The following is a 5,753-nucleotide window of genomic DNA, read 5'->3' as shown; positions in this document are numbered from 1 at the left end:
TAATTTGCGGAAAGGTAAATAAGTTACAGAAATATTCAATGCAGCACTGACTGCAGTATATTTTCTAGTTTTATTCCCGAGATTCCTATGAGTTATTACAACAGTTATCACGGAATCGTATAACGATGTAAAGCGCGCTCAGTGTTGTTTATGGTTTCCTCAAACCATATCCGCTACTACAGTTCAGAGACAATTCAGGACTAAATATCGCATTCCACCACCTCAAAGACAAACTGTTGTTCAACTTGTTCAAATGGCTCTATGCACTGTGGGACTTAACATCTGACGTCATCAGTCCCCTAGAATTAGAACTACTTAAACCTAACTAACCTAAGGACATGACACACATCTGTGCCCGAGGTAGGATTCGAACCTGCGACCGTATCAGCCGCGTGGTTCCGGACTGAAGCACCTAGAACCGCTCGGCCACCGCGGCCTGCCAAACTGTTGTAACTGACGCAATAGTCCGACCGAAACTGGCTGTGTATCACATGGGACACTGAGACAGAGCCGGCCAGCAATCTCTGATGCAGCAATTGAGCACTTCGGCAGTCTTACGTCTGCTCGGCTGTCTTACATCTGCAAGTCTCGTTAATTTACCCAGAATACGAATGTAAGGCTGCCGAACTTATTAAGTAGCATCGTCAGACATTGCTGGCCGACTGTGCCTCGCGTCCTATGGCATACACACACAGCCAGCTTCAGTGAAATGATTGTACCGCCCAATAGCAGTTTGTCTTTGAGGAGTTAGGCGGGAATAAAACTTGAAGATATACTGCATCCCTCGCTGTATTAAACGTTTATGTAAGCTACTTAGCCAACGGCCTCGCCACAGTGGTAACACCGGTTCCCGTCAGATCACCGAAGTTAAGCGCTGTCGGGCTGGGCTATCACTCGGATGGGTGACCATCCGGTCTGCCGGGCGCTGTTGGCAAGCTGAGTGCACTCAGCCCTTGAGAGGCGAACTGAGGAACTACTTGACTGAGAAGTAGCGGCTCCGGTCTCGGAAATTGACAAACGGCCTGGAGAGCGGTATTTTGACCACATGCCCCTCCATATCAGCATTGAGTGACGCGTCGACGCGTGTGGTCTGAGGATGACACGGCGGCCGGTCGGTACCGTTGGGCGTTCACAGCCTGTTCTTCGGGAGGAGTTTCTTTTTTTTTAGTAAGCTACTTTCCCTTTTCACAATTAAATGTTGCTTTTGTACATCTATTTTACGAACACCCTGCATATTGAGAAAGTACATACTAATAAGATATTCTCTCCCAGTGAGAAATTCTGAAACCGCCATTAAGTCGTGGAAGGAGTGGATTATTATCGGATATTACCGTCAGCGTAACATTTGATCCCAGTGTATCACTTTTACTAAAAATCCCAGTATGGTGGTGACTATTATGAGAAGCCTCTACCGTTCAGTTCTGTTCATGACACACATGGTCGCCAACGGAGATGGTTACCTCCGCATATTTACATTGGCGCTAGGTGGGGAGGGCAAATCATAGATCTAAAAAAGTCTTCACACTCTCCATAGAGACGTTATTTGTGTAGGTCAGTGCAGCTTCCCTGCATGGTGGACCTTATAAAACCGCTGGAGGCACTGCGCCACCTCTTGTTCACTTGTCTCATCCCACTCGCACGATTCTTTTCTCCGTCGTTTAGCGCAGGTCATTCGTTCTCTGCCAACGTTACTTTCGTTGCAGCAGTCTGCCACCGTACTGGATATGAGCATTCTCTGAGCTTTGTTACGTTGGAGTCAGATTTGCGGAGTCAGAACTGCCTTTATTTACGTCACATCGCGACAACACGGTGTCTACACAAATTGCAGCCCTGTATGCTATCGTTAAGTTGGTAAGCGCTGCTGTAAATGTCGCCTCTTGCAAGGAACCCTTAGAAGTCTCTCGGCTAGTGACAAGTGCTCTCTTTATATGGTTCTGGTCTCAGGTAATCAAATTCTGTATCTCTTTGACACACTTTTAGCTGAAATACGCTCCAAGACAAAAGTAAAAGAATGACGCACCATGAAGAAATTACCCGAATAGGAAGAAATCGGTAGATGTGATGTACATGCACAGTCAAACAAGCGACTACAATTTCATAAATATCTGATTATTTATTCAATAGAAAGAGCTTCACAAACTGGACAAGTCAGTAACGCGTTGGTCCACCTATGGATCTTAAGCAAACAATTATTAGTCTTAGCATTGATTGATAGAGTTGTCGGATGCCCTGCTCAGGGATACTGTGCCAGATTCTGTCCAAATGGTGCCTCAGAGAGTTAAAATCCCGAGATGGCTGGAGAGACCTGTCTGTAGCGCTCCGAAGGTTATCAAGTAGGGAGAGATCCGGCGACCTTTCGGGCCAAGATAGGGTTCGGCATGCACGAAGTAAAGGATTCTACTCCTTTACTTCGTGCATGCCGAACCCTATCTTGGCCCGAAAGGACGCCGGATCTCTCCCTAGTTGATAACCTTCGGAGCGCTCAGGGTGTCGCGGATGGCAACCGAAGCGGTCTTGCTATGAAACGAAATGATAATCCAGAACATCATTCCTGGTGGTCGATCTTACGGCGGACACCTCCTGCTGGTACCCCACCGCTGTCCAGGGCGTCTCCAGACACGTTCTCGCTGGTCACTGGAGCTTGATTCGAAGCGGGACACATCGCTGAAGACATTCTACTCCAGTCAATGAGATTCGAGGCCAGATGTGTCCGATACCACTGAAAACGGCCTTGTTAGTTAGGCCGCTTACTAATGGTCCCTGTGGTCACTAAAGCACCAGTGGCACGTCGGATGGATGATAGTGATGAATCCTTGGCTCTGAGTGCCTCTCTGACAATCGCTTGAGCCTCCCGTTCTGTCGTCTCTCTGGGCCGACCGCTTCCTTCATGACGCTGCGTTTGGCGATGGGTCACCCACTTCTGCCAACATCGTCAAATACGTCTTCGCATTCAAAAGTCCGGCGATTCACCGATTACTCCAACCGGTTTCTTTGCGCTCAACTACACGTCTTCTCTCAAGGGTTGATAACTGCGAGGCGTAGTTTCTGTCCAACAGAGTACACGAAATGAAATTTTCAAAGAATTTACGTCATTCTATCAGCACGTCCGCTGTTTACTGTTAACATCTATTTACAGTTTTGCATTTTCCGTCCATACCTTGACGAATATCGAATTGTGAACAATTTGCAGAACTCCGCGGTACGTCTTTTTTGCTGTCTCAGAATGTACTGTCCCTGTCTAATAGGGAACAAGTCGAGGGATACCCTCCATGAAGACCTGCAACATTCAGCGATAGGTGTGGACGAATGGCAGATAGCAGCGATGGATAGAAGACGATGGAGAAGGAAGCTTGCAGCACCACGATAAAGTAAAATAAAGTAACCGACATATCCCCACTAAGAATCAGGTATTGCGGATTAGTGGCTCGCACAGTGTAATGGCGGCTTCAAATACGTTTTATGTTGAGGACTATGGATAAATTGCGTTAAAATTCTGCTACCTGTTTCTTGTCCGTAACTGTTGGACCTGTCCCAGTATATCCATACACCAAATTTCTGCAGCAAAACCTACAGTGTAACAAGAAATCCGACGCTGGCATGATGCTGGTGACAGGAGAATTTTTCTGGAGCCAGTAAATTGATTTCCTTTAATTTACGTCTATGGTCACCAATGTTTTTGTTAATAGATTACCGGTTTCGGTTTGTAATGACCATCATCAGATCAGCCACTATGGGTGCAGTACGTTAGGACTGTTTTTACAAAACAGATCTGATGATGGCCAATTAAAGACGAAAACCAGTAAGCTGTTAACAAAAAAAATTGTGACCATAGACGTAAATTAAAGGAAACTTGTTGTATAAACGGGTCACCGTTTTATTCGCGACAATGTCGCAGCTTGTGAAATAAATTGAATATCCAAGAAAAAGGAAGGAAGCGACCGCTTAGCTAATACAAACAGCTGTGATTTGCGAATCTATTAAGAAATTAGATCTGCACTGTTTGGGCATTTACTTGTAAGTCACCTGACACTGGGTTCAGCCGGCCGAAGTGGCCGTGCGGTTAAAGGCGCTGCAGTCTGGAACCGCAAGACCGCTACGGTCGCAGGTTCGAATCCTGCCTCGGGCATGGATGTTTGTGATGTCCTTAGGTTAGTTAGGTTTAACTAGTTCTAAGTTCTAGGGGACTAATGACCTCAGCAGTTGAGTCCCATAGTGCTCAGAGCCATTTGAACCAACACTGGGTTCTGCAGAAACGCAGCATGAAGGAACTGTAAGGAATTTGAAGTACTTTTGTGAGCATGTAAATAAAACGGAAAACTCTCGTAGCAACTAAGGTGCAGTGTTTATTAAAATTATGTAAACGCGAAGCAGTTTCTATCAGTGCTTATGAGTTCACTGTAAGCAGGATAAATACCGAAATTAACTCATTTTTACCCTGTCTGTGTAGTGCCGCCTTAAGCATCTAACTTAATATTCAATTTTTTTTAACTTTACCACTTGTTTCAGACATGTATCTCTATTGACTTTGAAAGTTACTTCCTAAGGAGCGCAAATCGTAGAAAAGCGTTTCAATAGCTTCTGCATATGAGAATTGAATAGTCTCGCTTTTCTAATGCATGTGCTTATGGTAAAAATATGAAAAGAAACACTCCAGAAAGGAATGTGATACTTCGAGGAATATTTCAACAAAGGGTTATTCTAAAATAAGTAAAACAGCCTTGTAATCAACAGTTCACAGAAGTTACGTATTCCACGTAAATGAAAATTTGAGTGTAGTACTGTTTGTTTCTTTCTAGGTTTCGCACCTGAACGTTTGGTTTTCTGTACGAGGTGATTTAAAACTTTTACATTGTATCCAGCTCGAAGTCTGTACATATCGTAAAAGCTCGAAGTTGAAGCAAGTAATTGCCTTGAAAGTAAGTTGTTTGTTATTCCCCCCTTCTCATTTCCTCCTCCTACGTGAAACGCACACTAAATGGCGGTTTACGTGTTTGCATCAATATTTCATACGGAAGGTAGCACGGTGAGCTGCTGCTGCTAGCGCCAGAGTTCCCGTGTCTGTACTTGTCGCTAAAATTTTTGCGGTACATCTGGCGTTGGATTGAAATCGTCTGATTCGGTTGTGGTGACAGTCTGTAGCGTAACTCGAGGTCTGTGTTGGGTTGAAGGTGACGATTTGGATCTGAGATGGCGAAGCGAACGAATGTGCAAGCCAAATAAAGGTTGTGGTAAGAGACTGACATGTAGCGTAGCCTAATGCTTAAGTCCGCTCTATATTTAGTCGGTCGATTTCAACCAAACGCCAACGGTACCGCACTCATTTTAATCGCCCGCGTGTCTGTGCTTCGCACTCGGGTTGTGACGTCTATAGAGGCCTCCATTACGAGCGACCCTGTCAGACACGTTTTAACGACCTCAGCTGAAGGTCAAAGTTTTGTCAAAGCTCTCAGACATACCACCAGTGACATGGAGGTTATTTATTGAACGAGAGTAAAATGCGTCTACGCTGAAATTAAATACACCAAAGGAGTATTCGTACGTTAATCGCAAGAAAGAGCTGTTGTGATAGATGTGCTTGGAAGTAGTATCTACCTGATGTGGATCTCGATGAATGAAGTAGAAGAAAAAATCGTAATTTATTTTTTATTACACATAATTTTTATCTCATACCTTTTTGTCATCAGATAGCCCATAGTTGTATCATCGCAGTAGTAATGTAACACTTCAGTCTTAGTTCGGCTGCCTCGGTACGA

At 44.7% G+C, this 5,753-nt stretch overlaps 1 pseudogene; it reads left to right on the top strand.

Annotated features, from left to right (window-relative positions):
* Nucleotides 1-816: 816 nt before the first annotated feature.
* LOC124620562 lies at nucleotides 817-934 on the top strand (annotated as a pseudogene).
* Nucleotides 935-5,753: the final 4,819 nt, after the last annotated feature.

Source organism: Schistocerca americana, chromosome 6, assembly GCF_021461395.2.
Source record: "Schistocerca americana isolate TAMUIC-IGC-003095 chromosome 6, iqSchAmer2.1, whole genome shotgun sequence".
Lineage (NCBI taxonomy): Eukaryota > Metazoa > Arthropoda > Insecta > Orthoptera > Acrididae > Schistocerca > Schistocerca americana.
The sequence above is the reverse complement of the archived record's forward strand: the minus strand, read 5'-3'. Positions and strand labels throughout refer to the sequence as shown.